Genomic DNA, 19,434 nt, shown 5'->3' with positions numbered 1-19,434 from the left:
CATTTGACATAGTATTTTGCAACTTGCTTTTTTCACTTAATAATTTCTTGTGACCCTTTCTCCATATTACTACATATAAACCAAACTTGACCTTTTTATTTTAAACTGTTGTATTAAATGCACCCCTGCTTATTGTCTTAAAAAAGAAATCTTTAGTCAAAGTTAGGTTATTTCTAAACTTTTCCCCCTTTTTTGAAAATCACCACAATGTTTTCACAAACATCTTTTGCACTTCTTCAAATGCACATGTAAGAGGAATTCCTATAAAAGAAGAATGAAAAAGGTACATGTCTTTCAACTTTTACCTTCTATTGCAAAAAAACCTTTAACTCATCTGTATTTCTACAAGTGAATGAATGCCTTTTTCAGTTCAACTTTTAAGTGTCCATGAAATATAAAACTGAGCCTGATACTTCTTTTTTTTTTTGAAAGGTAAGTTTTAGGTACATTTATCTTTTTAAAATTAATGTTCATGTGAGTTTTTCTCTTGGGTGAATTAGAATCTATATTAGATATATGTTCAATTTTACTAGTTTATAATTCTAATTTACATGTTAAATTTATGCTTTTCAATTAACTTGAAAGTTTCTATTTGAAGACTTCCTCCTTGCAATTTTCCACTTCTTTCTCCTCCTATGCTGATTCTTCCTGAGCCTAGTGCCTGGCTTCCTGGTAAACTTTTGGTAAAACATGCTATTGTGCAAATGTGATACCTTTCAACCCTGTGCATGGTATCATGGTGTCCCTTTAAAAAATATGTATGGTACAGATTAACCTCTGATTTATAGATGCAATCATTTTATTTCACATCCATTCTACATATTGATTGAGATGGTGGCAAATAGTATTCAAACTTGGTATCTTAGGAACCAGGATTTTAGAGACTTCTGGTGACCCTAGATTGTTGAATCTGTGAAATCCAGAGACTTCAGGGGTGGGATATACTTGGAGAGACTTGATGTTTAATCCCTAGTGGCACATGAGTAATCTATGGAGATATTTTTAATTATAAAAGTAAGGTCTTTTACACAAAAGGTAAAAAAAATGACACATAATTATTATAACATATGCCAACAAAGTAGAACAAAATAGAAAATTGAATGATGTAATGTTTGCTCCTGTATCCAATCCCACCCCAATCGACGTGGCCCTTAGAAGGTGACAGACAACCAATTTGGTTTTATTAAATCCATTTTTGGAGGTGCTTATACAAACATGTATGATGTTTTTATTGTTTCTCCAATTTTTTTATTTAAAAAATGTCAAACCTAGATTAAAATAAGTAGTATTAAAACACCATATATTGGGCCCTTCCTGGTGGCACAATGGGTTAAAGCACAGCACTACAAGCTAGCTACAGCAGCTTCTGTGAGAGCTCAATCCTCAACCAGGAGGTGATCCACATGGTGCAGCAGACCTCTCCTGTCCCGCCCATTGTCAGTCAGTCTGCCTGTTCTGCTCCCCACACTGTCTATGGTGAATCTTCTCATTGCCCCTGCACTTCTGGCCTGTACTCCAGTTCTGTATGCATAAATAAATAAATATTTATAAATACCCAACAAAACACATACCCTTCATTTCCCATCTTTCCTTCTCTCTTTCACTGAAAATTCCATGAGGATAAATTGAAGACATCATGCTAGACCTTAACTTTACAGATTTAGCATGCATTTCCTAACAATTGCATCTTCTACATGACCACATATAATTATCATAGCCTGGGAAGTTAACACTGATATGATAAACTCAACACAGACCAAAATAAAATTGCCTTGATTGCTGTCATCATTGCCATAATGTCCTTTATAGTTGTTTGTTCATCTTAAATCCTGGATCCGATCATAACTGCACATTACATTTAGTGGCCAGGTTTTTAATCCAGAACATTCTCCTAGTTTATTTTTATGTGTATTATAGGTCAGTTGTTCACAGAAGTCACTCAGTATGAATTTGGTGTGATGTTCCCTTGCGTTTGGATCGGGGTCAGGTGTTCGGGTAGGAAGCCTACGTCTGTGTCGGGTAGCCCTCAGAGGCCCAGGAGCCAGTGTGCCCACTCTTCATTAGGCCAAGTTTCATCTGGTTAAAGAAAGTGCTGCCTGCCAGATTTTTCTACATCTTGTTCTCCAACTACCTTTCACCTAATGTAAAGGAAGGCATTTTTTTCTGTAAAGGAACAGATGGTTTATATTTTAGGTTTTGCAAGCTGCATAAGGTCTCTGTCACATATTCTTTCTTTCCCTAATCATTTAAAAATGTAAAAAATATTTTTAGCTGGGGAGCTGTATATAAACAGGTGAAATGATCATTTTTGCCTACATAACTTTTACAACAGTGACTATAAAATGGTGATGCTTAATTTTCCATTATTTCTTCTGCATGTATTAATTGGCCTGCCTCTGCCAACTGTCCCTCCTCCCCTGACTAGTGTTTTTGGACTAGTATGGAGTTATGCATCTGCTCCTATCTTTTTTAACAATTACCAAAAGATGCTGAATGTGCTCTGTTTATTATTTACTTGATTAATTTATTATGAGCGTGTTAATTTATTATTCAAGTACAATTTATAGACTGCTGACTGCATTGGCCACGGGGGATGCAATGCTGGACATAAATAGATTTGGTTCCTGTCCCCATGGGACTTACCTTCTAGTGGGGGAAGAAAGGCATTAACCACATGGTCACATGAAGGAATGTGAACTTCCTGCTGTAATTAGTTCTGCACAGGGTGGTATTTCATAGGGGACATGATTTAGTCAGGGCAGTCTGCAGGAAGAAGACACTACCCCAGGGAGGTAATTGCTGGGCTGGGACTGCTGAACAAGTACTGTTACTTCATGGAAACGGGGCTGTGGGAGCAGAGTCCTGAGGACAAAACGAACACGACGTAGCATCCTGCAGATATGTAGGAGCTAGGTACATCTGTGGATCTAGAAGACAGCACAGCAGGGCAGAAAGGATACACAGCGAAGGAATGTCAGGCGAGTGTAGGACCAGGTCTGGGGAATGGGTTGATGCCATGGAAGAATTTGCTCTTCATCTGAAGCAAAGGGGAAAATGAGGAAGTGTGTTTTATAGAGGGGGTGGGGTAGTATCCAGACCAGCTAAGCCTTTGCTTGGGCGGGCAGGGGCCCATACATACACACCTGGAGAAGCCAGTAGAGATTGGACAGCGATGTGGATAGAATGTTCTGTTAGAAAGAGGGTGATGAGCTGAGAAATGTGTCTGATTAAAACAGATGGGACTCTGGATGATGACAACATTCTGAATCTTGCTTGGGAGGTGATGTTGCTTGGATTTTTTCTGCATAGGTGTGTCATTTATTAAAGTCATCAATTGGGTACACATCAGACCCAGGCGACTCACTCTATATGGATTTTACCTAAAAATAGTATTGATATATCGAGTGGGGAAAAATGGTGCAAAGCAACGCATATAACATTGGTTCCTCTTGTAAAAAGGAGCTTCTATCTGCAATATCTCTGGGAGGACACACAGTGAAAGAATAGCAGTTGCCTGATGGGAGGAGAGTGGAGCAGCTGGAAGGTAGAGATGGCTGAGAGATATTCTACTGAATACTGGGCTTGGCTTTGTCATTTTAAACCAAATGAGGGTCCTTAGAGCTGGATTGGGAACAGCGGGATGGGTCAGGGAGGGGGTTGGGAAAGAGGAAGGTGTCTGAAGTAGTCTGGTTTCCTGAACTCCACCTGAAATGTTTTCAAATGCTGGGGTCAGGCATATGGAAATCAAAATGCCAACTTTGTTATACTGTCATCAGAATGAGGGCATTTACTACCTGGCTGTCACAGCAGTGGGCGGACCCATGCAAGCGCACAGTCAAACACTGCTCTTTGCAGGCAGGAAGAGCCCACGAAGCAGAACAACTTTCCAACTTGAGAAGCTAAGGAGAAAGCAGTGTCACTCTAACTGCTAACACCCCAGGACGCAGCCTGGAGGCCAAGGAAGGGAGGTTTCCTGCCCCCTCCACTCCCCTCTGTGTTCCTCTAAGCATGTTTATTTCTCTACACTACTGTCCATATTGGGTGGATGAGTGTTTTCAATTTTTACCTATTGATTGGGATAAAAATGTTATCTCGTGACAGTGATTTGTCACAGTTACTGGTGCCTCACTTTTGTAGGTTCTGATTCAGTTGATTTGGCAGACGTCTCATCTGAACATTTCAAACATTTCAAACATTTCATTCCTGATAATTATGTTACACAGTGAAGATTGAGAAAGTGCTGACATTTTATCGGGGGTGGGATGGGGTAGTGTCAGCAAATGCCTTCCTCGACCTTTGATTTTCTACTTTGCTTTAATTTCTAATCTAATCCTTCCCTTCCCCACTAACAGAGTTGGAATGCCTTAAAATGGGCAGTTCCTGGTCACAGGCAGACCCCTCCCCAGGCTCTGCGTTATGGCCCACTAGGGGTGAGGAAGAAGCCCTCCTCTTTTTGAGGCTCAGCCCAGCCCCCCATCTCTGCTTGGGAGGTGGGGTGCTGTTGGCTTTTCCCACCGCCAATTCTTAAACTCAGGAAATGTGGTCAATCCCCAGCATCTGATTTCATTTTGGTTCTAGTAATGCTGTGTCTGGCCACTACCCTTCAGCATTTGTAGGGAAAGGTTAAGGTTGTCTCAGAGTTTCAGCTTCATTTCCATTTTAATTGTTAGTCCCTTTTTTATTTTTGTAGGTTTTAACGAGGAGGTTTTAAAAATGTCTGTTCACAAGGTCATGTTTCCTGGAAGTGTCTCCTTCCCTGAATTTAGATTTAGAAAAAGTTCAGCAGTGTTTATGTTGAAAAGCAGTGATTTGCTCCAAGTTTTCTTGCCCACCATGAGAAAACTGGTTTACCAGATCTGTTTCAATGTTCACGGGTTAAATGATATGCGTAGATTTTCCCCTTGATTTATAGATTTTATATAATATATTTTGAATCTCTTCCTTGTGTTTTGATTTGTATTTTATTTTTAGACCTTTGATTATTTATAAGCTGGACTAAGCTGTGTCTCTAATTCTGTCAAACCTGCTTTATATATTTTGAGCATATGTTATTAAATGACTCCAGTTTTGTTAATACATCTAGAGATTGACACTTTTGTCTTTATAAAATATTATTATCTATCTTTAATACAATCTCTATCTTAAAATTCACTTTGTTTGATTTTAGTACTATACCTGCTTTCTTTCTGTTAATGTTTGCAAATACTATCCTTTTTTGTTTGAAAATTCTGGGTCCTTATATTTAATGTGTACCTGCTATAAGCAAAATCTACTTGGAAAATTTCATTTAATTTAACAATCATTGTCTTGAGGTAAAATATATTTAGTCTGGTAATATTGAATGTAATTACTGATTTGTTTGGGTTTCAATCTACAATCTATTTTACTTTCCGTTCCTCTCATCTAGTCTGTGTTCCCTCATCAGTCCTTTCTTCCTTTTTTGTAGAATTAATCAAGTGTTTTTATTATTCTATTTACCCCTTATTTGTTACATTCTTTTATTGTTCTTTTAGTAATTACCCTAGAGATTGCAACATGTTTTCTTGATCTACTGCTAAATTAGTGCATTTATTGCTTTTTATACAGTGCAGTGATATAAGAAAACATTAACCCCAGTGCAATCCATTTACTCGAATTCCCACTTTATGTGTAATTGTTGTCATGTATTTTATTTCTCCATGTATTTTAAAACCTACTAAACATTATTAGTAAGATGTATTATAATTGCTTAGATTAAAACATCCTAATAGTTGTTAATTAGATTTACCATATATTGATCCATTTAACACATATTGACCACTCCAGGGCTTTTTATTCTTCTGTCTCCATTTTTCAGCCTGGCATCTTATTTCTTCTACCTCATTGTGACATTTCTTTTAGGATGAGTGTTGGTGACAAATTCTCTCTCTGTATGTCTAAAAATGTATTTACTTCATCTTTAACAATTTTCCAGTAATTTTTTTAAGGCTTCAAGTTTTTCTATTTTTCCATTTAAAATCAACCTTATTGAAGACAAGTTACAGACAATAAAATGCACTCATTTTAAGTGTAGTTTGATGAGCTTCAAACTACACTTTGCTACCATTGCTACCATTTGCAATTAACTCTCTCCTTCCAGTCTCTTCCCTAGACATTCATTGATTTACTCTATTCCTTTGTGTCTCTTACTTGTTTTGTATCTGGTTTCTTTCACCCAACAATTTTTTTTTATATTCAACCATGTTGCTATAGGTATCTAATTTGATCCATTTAGCTGCTGAGTAATCATGTATGGCCATCCCATAAATTGTTTATCTATTCACCTACAGTTGACCATTTGGGTTGTTTGTAGTTTTGAGCTGTTATGAATAAAAAGCTATTATGAACATTCATGTAAAAGTCATATGTGGGCTTTACTCCAGTCCTTTATACCTAGGACTGAAATTTCTGAATCACAGCATAATTGTGTGCTTAGCTTTAAGAGAAACTGACAACTTCTCAAAACTATTAAATGATTTACGTTTCTGACAGCATTATATGAGAGTTCCAGTGCTTCATATTTTTGCTAGCACTTGGTACTATCAGATGTCTAAATTTTATCCATTTTATTGGTAATAAAATTATTAGTACTATATTTTGGAATATTAATATAGCACTGTTGTTTTAATTTTCATTATTCTGATAACAAACAATGTTGAGGATTTTTTTCATGTGCCATTAGTCATTCACAAAGCTTGTCAAGTGTTATTCTAGCATTTGTTCATTTAAAAAATTGACTTGCTTATTTTTATATTATTGATTTGCAAGATTTCTTTTTTTTTGTCAAATGTATTAACATTTTCCTTGTGTGTGTGTGTGTGTGCTTTTTCTGTCCTATTTAAGAAATTTCTGCTTGTTCAAGGTTGTAAAAATTTTCTCCTACATTTTATTTTAAAAGTTTTGTGGCTCTACCTTTCACATTTACATCTATGGTTTATTTTGGGGTTAAGTTTTTATATAAGATAAGGTAAATATCACAGTTCATTTTTTTTCTGCATGAACTGATGCCCATCAACCATCAAATGAATGTCCAGCATAAATTTGATGGAAGACTATCCTTTTCCCCATTAAATGAAGTTGGAACTGTTATCTAAAATCAATGGATCACATATGTGTAGGTATGTATTTCTGATCTATTATATTCCTTGTAGCTACATGTCTAATCTTTTGCCAAAATCATACTCTCTTGATTAACTTTATAGTAGTCTTGCAATCAGGTAGTCCAGTCCTTATTTCTTGTTCCTTTATAAAAAGTTTTTGCGTAGAAGAACTGGGATATAGGCCAGAGGTGCAGGGGGTGAGAGGATTTATCACAGACAGGAAGAACTACTGAAATATACTGCTGAGGGGAGCAGCTGGCAAGATAGGAGAGATCTGTGCCATGTGTGGGTCAGCTTCCTAGCCAGGGATCAAACTCAGGCCTGAGCTGTGATAGTACTGAGACTTAACCCTTAGATCACCAGGGAGGCTCCCATATTTCTTATCAAAATTGTTTTGACAATTGCTTGCCTTTTGCATTTATATACAAAATATAGAACCAACTTGTCAAATTCTGCAGAAAAGGTTTGCTGGCATTTTAATTTGTTTTTACTGAATTTGTAGATGAATTTGAGGACAATAACATCTTAAAAATATGAAATCTTTGAATAATGAATGTGCTACATCTTACCATTTCTTTTAATCTTTAGTTTCTTTCAACAGTGTTTTATGGTTTTTAGTATACACAATCTTGCATTTATTTTGTTAAACTTATCTTTCATAGTTCATGTTTTTGATGTTACTGTGAATAATATTTTTTTGAAATTTCTTTTTCCAGTTGCATATTTGTGGTATTGACCTTGTAATCTGTGAGCTTGCTAAAGTCACTTACTGGTTCTAGTAGCTTTTTTGTAGATTTCTTAAGATTTTCTATGTATGTAGTAATCATGTTGACTTGGAATAGGTAGGAGTAGTTTTACTTTTTTCTTACAATCTATGTGCAATTTTATTTCTTTTGGTTAACTGGTTTCACTGGCTAGAGCCTCCAACAAGTGCTCATGATTTTATAGGGAACCCTTACTCTTGATTTTCTAGGGACAGCATTGCTCTTTGACACTTGGTATGATGAGTTTTTGTTGATGCTGATTATTAAGTGGAGGATGTTCACTTCTGTTCCTGCTTTTTAAAAGTTTTTATCATGAAAGGCTGTTGAATTTTGTGAAATGGCCCTTCTGCATGCATTAGGTAATCATTATTTTTGCTCCTCTGAAAATAATAAATTACACTGATTAATTTTTAAAATTTTAAACCAACTCTATGCTGGGAAAAGTTCACTTTGTTATTCTTTTTTATACATTGCTAGATTTTGTTTGCTCATATATTATTCATACTTTTGCATTTATATTCATTTCCTTTATCTGATTTTAGTAATAGGATAACACTGGCTTCATAAAATGATGTGAGATGCATCACCCTCTTTTATAAAAGATTTTTTATAAAACTGGTATTTGTTCTTCATTACATATTTGTTAGGATTCATCAGCATTCAGGGGCTTGTTTGTTTTGGGAAGGATGAGCTCATTAATTATGAATTTAATTTCTTTAAAAGGTACAATATGTCTTACAGAAATTTATTGACATTTTCATGATTTACTCTTTTGTTTATGCATTTTCTGTTTCATTGATTTTTGCTCTTTGTTATTTGTATCTTCCATTTTCTTTTGGTATAATTTGTTTTTTCTAGCTTCTTAGAGTAAACCTTTACAATATTTGGTTTATACCATTCATTGTTTCTAAACGAAGCCCTTTAGACTTTAATTCCCTGCTCCAACACTGTTTTAGCTGTATCCCATACACTTACTTAAAGATATTTTAAAAACTGCCTTTGTAATTTATTCTTTCATTCATGCATTATGGAAAACTGTGCTTTATTTTATAGTACTTGAGGCTTTTCCAGGTATCTTATTGTTACTGATTTCTAGTTTATTTTTATTGTGGTCAGAACAGGTTTTCTATATGGTCTTAATACTTTTAAACTTAGTGCGAATCGTGGAGCAAAACATGGTCTGTCTTTATGAACATCTCACGTGTGCTTGAAAAAATGGTATCTCCTGCAGTTGTTAATTCAGTGTCTATCCGTTCAGTTTGGTCAAGCTGTTTGCTGGTATTTCACAAGTCTCCTGTACCGCTCCATGTTTAACCCAATGGATGGGAGGAGTGTATTCAAGTCCCCACTAGTTTTTGTTACTTCTTTCTGTACTGTGCTTCATTGTTGTATTTTCTTATTGAATTGCTGCTTTATTATTATGAACTAGCCCCATTTATCTCTGGCAGTATTCCTTGTCTGGTACTAATACTGCCATTCTACTTACAATTGATATTTTCAAAATGTGTATTTCTCCATCTTCATATTTTTAACCTGTATTTATCTATTCCAAGACTGTTTCTAGTAAACAGTCGATAGTTACTGTATTTTTATCCAGGCTGACAGTATCTGCCTTTAATTATAGCATTAGATTCTTTAAATTAACTGTAATTCACAATATAATTAGGTTTAAATCTACCATCTTGCTGTTTCTTTTCTGTTTGTCCCATTTATCCTTGGTTCACTCTTTTTTCATGCCTTCTTTGGTAATTACTATTTTTCAAATATACCACATTTCCTCTTATATGGTAGATTATTTGTTGTATCTCTGTGCTCTAGGACTTAAAATAAGCCTCTTCAACACAACATTCTAATGTCAAAGGAGATTAAACCACTTTTTGGACAGTATAAGTTCTCTCCTTTTCTATGTGCCATTATTGTAATGAGCATTTACTTATAAATTTCATCATGTTTTTTTTTTATTTCAGCAGCCCCACTATCTTTTACAGAAACTTACAAATGAAGAAAAAACTGTTTATATTTTCTCACATGTGAGAAATTTTAGCTCTCTTTACTACTGAATGTCTGATATCATTTTACTTCAGTCTAATAGCTATAAATCCATTTTGTTTATCTGAAAAGTGATTTCACCATATTTTGGAAAATTATTTTTGGTAGACAAAGAACTAAAGGGTTTTAATGTTTTTCAACACATTCAAGATACTATTTCATTGTCTTCTGACTTGCATTATTTCTCAAAATAATTTAGTCAGTTTTTAATTTTTAACTTTGTTCTACCGACATAAGTCCTTTTCTTCAAAAGGCTTTAAGATTTTCTCATTGTCACTGGTTTTTTGATTATGAGTAACTTGATGGGGATTTTCTTGGTTTTATCCTGTTTGGGGTTTGACCTCTGTGTATTTATAGTTTTTACCAATTTGGAAAAATGTTAGCCAGTATTTGTTAGAAAAACATAGATGTTTTTCTCCCTAACTTCCTCATTATACACATAGTTCAGGAACTGAAATAAAACACGTGTTAGCTGGTTTGATATTGTCTCACAGGACACTGAACTGTATGTATTTTTCAGCTATTGTTCTTTCTAGCTTAAGGTTCTATTGCTGTGTTTTCAAGTTAATTTTTCTTTTTTCCTACAAACTCTAATCTGAAGTTCAGTTCATTAAACAACTTTTTAATATTAAATATATTTTTCAACTCTCACATCTTTTTTGCATGTTAGTAGTTTCTATTCTTTTATTGTCTTCATAGTTTCCTTTAAACCCTTGAGCATGTTTTTAATAGCTATATGATAGTCCCTATCTGCTACTTCCACCATACCCACTATTTCTGTTTCTGTGGATACTGTGATTGTTATGTTGCAGAATTTCTGGATTTTGTTATTGTCCTTTAAAAGTCTTGAAATTTGTTAGGTAGATTTGAGATTAGCATAATGTATTTGATAAGCTATGGAAATAACCCACATGCTCAAAAATAGACGAGTAGATCAAGAAGATATGGTATATACACACAATGAACTACTACTCAGCAGTCAAAAAGATAAACTCATGCCATTCGTAGCAACATGTATGGAGTTCGAAAGGATTATGCTGAAATAAGCCATAAAGCAAAAGAAAAATATTGGATAATTTCACTTATAGGAGGAATGTAGAGGGACCACATAAAGGATCAGGAAAAAAAAGTAATTATAATAAATTAAACACCAAAATCAACAGGCGACTATAAATAAGACATTAATTCTGCAGGGGAGCAGGAGGAAGTAGGATCAAAATAGGGGTGGGAAGAGCAAAAGGGACTATGGTATTGGTGCACAGGTGAATTGGTGTGGGAATTTCATGGGGACTATCCCTGAAAGGAGAAAGTATACATTGTACAGAAGTAAAGAATGATGTAGAAAGTATATAAAAATTTGTTTTTAAATCACCACTGAGGTACAATCCCAGGTGTCCTCTCCACTCAGGCTCATCAGAACTTGAATGTCTTCCAGGTCTTTCTTGCCTCTAGGAACTGTTTAATTTACTGTTCTCCTCCAGCTTTTCTTTGCCGAGTCACATGGAATTTTATCCTCTGCATTCACATCTTAGTTATCAGCCAGGAATTCGAAAGATTCTCTATAAACATGTTCTCATCTTTTTCTCTGCGTGGTTTTCTCTCTACAGTTTTCTGCTGGAAAAATGCCAGCTACCTAAGTCTCCATGAACTTTCATCTCGGTCCCCTGACTCAGTGAGACTACTACACTCTGCTTTGGTTTCTTTAAACTTTATAGTGGTACAGAAACTACTCCAGGCAGACATGTAGGCAATTATACAACGCATCTCACTTGTTTCCCTTTTCTCATGGATCATATTCCTGCATCGATTGTTGCTCAACTGACTGTTGACCTTGTTCTATGTATCTCTTAAGTTCTTTTCTCTATTTTCACGTTTTCTTCTCTTTGTATATTCTTCATATTTTAGTAAGAGATTTTCTACTGACCTATTTAACAGCTCACTAATCTCTCTCCTTTCTTGTGTCTAATCTCCTTTAAGCATATCTATGGAGAGTGTCATTTCTTTTTGTTTGGTTCCAGAATTACTATTTTATACTGTTTTAAAAATAAATTCTAATTCTTTTCATTTGTCCTGTTATTATTTTCTGTTTTCTCTTGATTTTTATTAATTTGGGCTTGTCACTTGGTATATTTGGGAGTTTCTGTTAAATGCTAGGCATTATAACTGAAAAATTATAGTGGCTCTAAATATTATTTTCTGTTCCCAAAGAAATTTTACTTCATATTAGGCAGATGGTTAGGATAGATGTAGGTCAGTTTTTGCAAATCAATAATCGAGAAAATCTGAAGACAGATGTGATCTTTTGGCTCGCCCTGTCTGTCGTAGTTTCGACTGGAGCTGCAGTCTCTGTCCTGCCAGCAGTATGACGTTCCCGACGATGCTCCTTCACAGTCTACCCACTTAGCTGCTCCTTGGTGTCTTTTCTTTGCCTTTCACTGTGTGCAGCTTCAAACGAGGCAAATGCCTTTATGGGGAAAATTGAGCAGAATTATGCTTTCACATTTCTGAGATTTCCTTTCCTTGAGGGATTTTAGTCCCTCAAAGTCTGGCTTTGAAAACCTGATTATTTTCTCTTTATGCCTATGATACTCTCAAATTCCCTGGATATTACTTTCTTTTTGGTCCAGTGCTACTTGGAAATCAACTAATGTTTCAAAAGGAAAGACAGCAAAGAATGTCAAACTCATACCAATGGCTTTTCTTCTCTTTCATTTCTTGGCCTCACTCTTGAGTTCTTAACTTTGATTCCATTTTTTTTTAAAGATTTTATTTATTTGTGCATACAGAACTGGGGTACAGGCCAGAGGCTCAGGGGTGGCGAGAGGCTTCACCAGAGACAGAGTGGGGAGCAGAACAGGCAGATCAATGAAGTACACTGCTGAGAGGAGCAGCGGGCAGTCAGGAGAGGTCTGCCACGCCATGTGGTCACCTCCCGGGCAGGCGGGAATCAAACTCATGCGGAAGTGGCTTAAGCTTTTTAGTGCTGAGCTTTAACCTGCTGCACCACCAGGGAGGGCTGATTCTATTTTTTTAATGGCTAATAAGTTAATGAATTTTTTTTTTCAGACAAAGTGAAGACATAATTCATGTTCTTATCTATTTCATTAGGAAAATATTTCTTTTTACTTTCACACCTGACCTCCACCTAAATGAACACATGAGCCTTGGATGAGACAATTCACCCTGCTTATTGGTACATTTTTCTTCTGTGATCTTGAGTTACATATAATGCTAAAGCCCATATTGACTTTTTCCTTTCCTAACACTTTGTTGCTAACTCAAATTTTTATTTATCTTAGAAATTAAAATAATGATTAGCATATGTGTCAATATGTCTTTTCATTAATAATCCTCAATAGAGTTAAATCCTTGCTTTAAGTAGATCTAACAAGTAGAATGTGTTATTCATTTCAAAGGTATATGCTACATATGTACTGCATTAAAATAAAATAAATGCAGTATATTGGCCCAAATTAAAATGTTTATCATAGAATATTAATGTAATATAGATCTAAAAAATAGAACTAATCCTCCAGAGTTAATCAGGTAGTAGCTATTCCATTTATATTCTGTTTAGATATATTATGTAGCTATGGATACTATACACAAAGTCTTCTATTTTAGAAATGGCATTGCACATGCTATTTTGCCATTTCATTTTGTTCTTTGCAATATAGTTTGGACATCTTCCCACATTAACACACTTTTTCTTGTTTTCTATTGTTGTAAAACAAATTGCCCCAAAACTAAATCAGTCAAAATACCAATTTATTACTACCTCTTCTTGTCTGTAGGTTAGGAATCCAGAGGGCATGAAGCTTGTCTCTGCCTCAGTGTTTGGGACTTTAGCTGGGAAGACTCTAGCGTAGGGGCTAGAATCTCTAGGCAGTAGCAGATCTCTCCCTCACCCTGTCTTTCCCTCACCTTCCTCCTTTCCTCACCCCTCATTTCTCCTTTAGACTCTCCCTCTCACAGTCCACACAGCTAGCTCAGTGCGCCTCCTAACATGGTGGTCTGGAGTAAACTTTTCTGGTATATGGCTGTTCATTATTCTTGTTTTTTTTTTTTTTTTTCCTGGCCCATTATACTCCTGCTATGAGTGAAACCATCTGGTATTTTTCTTTCTCTTTCTAGCTTATCTCACTAAGCATGATCTTTTCCAGCTCCATCCAAGCTGCTGCAAAGGACATTTGTTTCTCTTTTTTGGTTGCTGAGTAATATTCCATTGTATATATGTACCACATCTTTTTAATCCAGTCATCTACTTTTGGGCATTTGGGCTGCTTCCATGTATTTCCAATTGTAAATAAAGCAGCAATAAACACGGGGGTGCAGGTATCATTTTCAATCAGTGTTTTTGTGTCTTTTGGGTAGATACCGAGGAGTGGGATTGCTGGGTCGTAGGGAAGCTCCATGTTTAGCAGTTTGAGGAACCTCCAAACAGTTTTCCATAGTGGTTGTACTAGTTTGCATTCCCACCAGCAGTGCAGTGGAGTAAACTTCTTACCTGCTCACAAGGGCTCTAAGAAAGTGTCCCAAGGTGCAGGAAAGGAAAGCTACCAGTTTCTTAAGTGCTAGACCAGGAAATTGAAACAAAACACCTTCTTTATTCTATTAAAGAGGAAACAGATCCTATCCAGATTTAAGGGGAGAGAGAGAATCCAACTCTCAGTGGCAGGAATATCAAAGAATTTGGATCACATTCCATTCACCATAGCAAAAAATTCATCTTCAGTCAAAAGTGATATGTATTCTTCTAACATGAAAAATATCCAGAACAGCTCCCAAACCTAAAATGTCTCATCTCCTGTGGCATCAGAGTCTATTTACCTATAGTAGGTTCAGGTGTGGATGAACCTCCCTGGGTGAAATTCCTCTCACTCTGGTGACAGTCCTTTCCTTTGAACACCCAACATACCCAGTGAGATGAAAGCTGCAGTGGACATCCAGTGAGGGAGGACATGAGTGGTCTTTCCTGTAACTGTCATTCGTCTGCAGCAGTTCTGAAATTCCGCTGGGAACATGTCATTAATTCCTAATCTAGGCACAGTCCTCCTTGGGAATGAGTTTCTGTGGTTCTTGTTTCATTCGCTGTCATGCACCCTCTCCTATAAGAAATGGCTCATGTTTGCAGGCTGTTTATTGTCCCAAGAGGGTTGAGCATCCAAAGGCCTCTTTCATTTTGTAGGGGTTTTGTCCCTTTGAACCCCAAGGAAGAAAAATTTCTTTTAATACACTTAGATTCTGGGATGAGAGGCATTTAAACTGTGGTTCAATTTATTATCCACCCATTAGACAAATGCCACACTTGCAACTCTCTTTAAGAAGAGGTTCTTCTCTTTCTTTAACTCTCAGTGAGACTGCTAAGGAGTCACATCTCTGAAATTCCTGGAAACTCTTTATGAGTGGTCTTAAATATGAGGGATCTTAACGAAGGGTCTTATAGTTCCATCCTCAGTTTACCCAGAGACCGCATTTTTATGCCGTGGACTTGAAAGTTCTTGCTTGGAGATACCAGAGAGAAAAATGATTGTTTTTTTAACTTAGCTGCAAGGCTTGATTCCTTCTTATTTCCTCTAAATTCAACCAATAAAGCACCAGCTATTTTCTTTGACTCAGTTTTACTTGACTTTTAGCATAGGCATCTGGAAGAACTCAGTTGGTACTTTTCATATTCTATTTGGAAATCTTCCTGGTGAGATCCATGAGTTCATGAGGTATTCTCATGAATCCATGAGGTATTCACATGCATCACCTTTTTGCAGGCAGTAGTTCTGTTACCTGACTAGAATGCTCCTCTTTCCAGCTTGCAGAGATGGTTTTCTTGGCAGCCCTCAAGCCTGTCCCAACAGTTTTCCTGAGACCCTAGCAGTTTTGCTAAGCCTTTCAAGAAAATTCTAGCTTCTGCCCACCGTTCAATCCTAAAGCCAGTGTTTTTACACTCTACTTGCTTTACTTCCTAGATTTTGCTTTGGTTAATGTGGTTGTTCAGGTTTCCACGAGGCAGTGGTTTGCTGCCAGACAAGTCACTCTAAAACCTCTTGCCACAAAATGAAAATGTTTTATAAAGAACCTAATGCTTTCTATATTCTGTATTTTGATGGGAATAAAGCATGCCCACACCTCAATGAGCTTTCTTTTTCTGCCTGTTTCTTTTTATTTAGAAGGCAGCATTCCCTTTTGACTCCTGTCTGTCTTGGGTCTTGGGCACTTGGAGTAGATGTATTTACTGATGGTGAAAGAAAAGGGGCAGAAAAGAGGTACAGATGGGAATTGGGTGCATAAAACACAAGGCTAGTGCAAGAAAAGGTAGTAACAGGACTAGGTAGCAAATGCTAAATGCCAGAGTCATGGTGCCAGTAGGGAATGCTCTGGAGATTTGGAGGAACCACACCCAGGCTACATGCCAAGAGGTACAGGCAAGTAGCAGCCCCTGATTAACTTATGCAGCTGGCTGGCAGCCCCAGTGCCCAACTCCCTTGGCAGCTGCAGCAGCCAGCAGAGAGGTGATTGCTGGATGTTTGGATGAAAGATTTATGGCAGCGCTGCCTGCTTTGTTTCTGATTGGTGTGAGACTTTATATATATATATATATATATATTTTTTTTTTTCCCTTTGAGTCTGGGATTAGAGGCATCTGAACTGGTCTTTCTGCCACTCAGAGGGGGCAAGAGCTGGGGACCTTGGGAAGTAAGTGTAAGCCAAACCAGCTTGCCCCGCTTGCCCCAGCCAGGTGGGTTATTCCTTCTCCCTTGGCCATGCTTGGGAGGAGCAGAAAGGAGCTGGCAGGAGGCTAACTCTGGGGCAGCCTGACACCCATCTTGATGTCTTGATTGTTTTCTTTCCCTTGACACCACAAGCCTTGGCTGCATGTGTATTCTGTCAGCTTCTGGGCATGAGAGAAGTACACAGCTGGGGGCCATGGAAGGTGATGGGTGCCTGCAGGCTGACAAGTTGCACTTGGGGCAAAGTAGAAAAGGGGCTTTTGATATGGACTTGCCTGAGGTCAGAGGCAGCAGGTTGCAGAATCTTTGAGATTTCTAGCGCACACCTGTGTCCACCACCCTCTCCCCTCATCAGATCCATTGTATGACCTTGGAAGGAGAAGTGGGGATCAGACCACGTATTCTCAGCCCCCAGCGGGTGTTGGAGGGCGATGGCCATAGAAGTACCTTCCTAGCTGGGCCTGGAGTGAGCTCGTAGAATCCTTCTACAGTGATTTCAGCCGCTGGCCCTTCTGCTGGGCGTGGACGCAGGTGTGATGGTGGCTCAGAGGCGTGGGCGCCAGGAACGAAGTGGTTAAGGTGAGGAGGCTTGGGTGAGTTGTCCAATACCGAGGAACAGCAGTTTGCCGGAGTTAACGTGGGCAGCAGCTTCTTTGGGGAGGAAAGGAAGGAGGACCGTCTGCCAAGCTCCAGCTCACCCCCCGCGTGTGTGCTGTGTGTGCAGTGCGTGTGTGTGCGCGAGTGTGAGTGCGCGCGCGCCGAGGCGTTCCTCAGGTAGCGCTGCCTGGAAACCGAGGGAGCCATTGGAGAGGCGACCGGGTGGGGGTGGGGGTGGGAGTGGGCCCCCGACCCTCGGAGCAGCCGGGGGGGCAGGCGCCCAAGGCGAACCTTGAACCTTGGCTCTAGACGCGGGGGTAGGCAGAGCGGACACCGCGCTGCGGGCGGCCTCAAGGCCCCGGGGGGCCCGCCTGGGAGGAGCTGGGGAGGAGGCCGGAGCTGCATGGAGTTTCTAGGGCGCGCAACTCCGGCGGGGCCTCGGCCACTGGGCTCTGGGGCGCAGCGAGGCAGCCGCGCACATGGGCTGAGCCCGCGCGCCTGGGCTCTGCACGGCCAGCGGCAGCGGGAGGGGTAGAGGAGCGCGCCGTGCTGGGGGTGCGGGGCACACATCCCCAGACGGGTGCAGAGGACAAGGACAGGGAGGAACGCGCTCAGATCGCGCTCAGAGCCAACGAGGGGCTCGCGCCGGCCCCGGCGCGCGCTTGGGGAGCGGCCCGGGGGCGCCGTGGGAGCCGGCGGCAGCGAGGATGCCGGCGCGGGGACGCGGCTGCCGGCTGGGGGTGTGAGCGTGAAGGCAGCGCTCAGCCCGCTCGGCTTCTGCATCCGTGCCGCCCCCTCCCTGCGGGCCTCGGAGGAAGCCCCCGGCTCCACGCGGAGGCGCCTCGGATCCCAGCTTCGGGGCGGCGGGCCCGAGCGGCCGGCTCCAGCCCAGCGCGAGGTGAGTGTCGCCCCCCGCTCGCGTCCTCCCTCGGCCCCCCGCCCTCGCCTCTTCCCGCAGTTCTCTCCCCTCTCCTCGCTTTCCAGACCCCGGGACTGTCGTGGCCCCCACTTCCCGAGCCGACAACGCCTCCTATACCTGTTGGCACTGGCAGAGGGCACCGGGCGGGCTGGGGCCGCCGAGCCACCTTGCCCCCACCTTGGGGTGGCTCCAGGCCGCCCGCCCGGGGGCGTGGGGCTGGGACCGGCTCACTCGGGAGTCCCGGAACTGTGCGGGCTGCGGGCGGGGAGCCGCTCGCCAAGCCCCTGCGCGCCTGGGGCCGCGGGTGCCCGGGCGGTGGAAAGGAAGGTTGGAGAGGGGAGCCGCACCGCCGCTCAGGTGGGAGCCCAGTGCAGCTCCCTGGCCTTCGGGAAGCCAGAGTTATGGCGATCCGGGGAGGCGAGAGGCAGAATCCCCTCACCGCCAGCCCCCAGCGCGGGCTACTCGGCTGCTCGCCCTCCGGAGCGCGCGCTCCTCGCAGCCGCCCCACCCGGTCCGCCGGCCTGGGAAACGCGGGTAAACCCGAGGCCTCCTGCAGCCCAGCTTGGGATCTGGCAGCTGCTCAATGGGCCCCTGGGCCCCAAACAGCCACCTGGGTCGGGCGCTAGGGCAAGGTGGAGTCTGGCTCTCCTGGGCCAGCTGGGTTTGCTCTGGTGCCTAACCTCCCCTGACTGGTGCGACTGGGAGTGAACTTCGTTAGACTTGGCCTGAGGGCGCCTAGGCAGCAGCAGGTAGTTCTGGGCCGGTCTCGGCTAGCGTGAGCTTGGGACGTCAGGCACCGGTGGCTGGCGGAGCTAGCTCAGACGGAGGGCGACGTTTTCCTCTCAGGCAGTAGCCACGTGCGCCCTCCGCCCCCATGCCGGTGGCCTTTCCTTCTGCTCTTTTTCCTTTAAGAAGGAGTGAAAGTGCCTTAATTTGCCGTAGTGCTGAAACCCTTAGGCTGGGTGAAAGGGGCCTGCAGTTCCTTGGGTGCCAAGACTGGGGCGCCATCCCCAGCACTCCAGCCTGGTTTTCCGCAGAAAGGAGACTTTCCCGGCTTTAGAACATCGAGGTTAAACGCCGACTGTGTGGCTGAGAGTGGCTGCTTGGGTGATATCCCCTGAGCCTGACTAGCTCTGGTAGTAACTCCATTCTGGGGAGGATAGAGGAGCCTTGTCTAGAGTTGACTGTCCCTAGGAAGAATGGGTAGGTTTGTGCCCCGTGTAATGACCAAACAAACACATTTGGGCAAATAGGAAGATTCA

At 40.8% G+C, this 19,434-nt stretch overlaps 1 protein-coding gene across 9 annotated transcripts in view; it reads left to right on the top strand.

The window, feature by feature from the left end:
• CALN1 (calneuron 1) overlaps positions 1-19,434 on the top strand; it is a 376,527-nt gene that overhangs the window by 42,749 nt on the left and 314,344 nt on the right. Inside the window, exon 1 of one of the 9 annotated variants that reach the window (XM_012729092.1) lies at positions 17,214-17,235. The exons of 7 other annotated variants lie outside the window; for them this stretch is intronic. The gene's annotated coding sequence lies outside the window, so the exon portion shown is untranslated. Of the gene's footprint in view, positions 1-17,213; positions 17,236-17,785; positions 18,152-19,434 lie in introns of those variants that run through there. One more of the 9 variants, XM_004688316.2, reaches the window with a different exon arrangement.

Source organism: Condylura cristata, unplaced genomic scaffold, assembly GCF_000260355.1.
Source record: "Condylura cristata isolate star-nosed mole 26May11 unplaced genomic scaffold, ConCri1.0 scaffold00024, whole genome shotgun sequence".
Taxonomy (NCBI): domain Eukaryota; kingdom Metazoa; phylum Chordata; class Mammalia; order Eulipotyphla; family Talpidae; genus Condylura; species Condylura cristata.
This window is presented reverse-complemented; position numbering and strand designations above follow the sequence as displayed.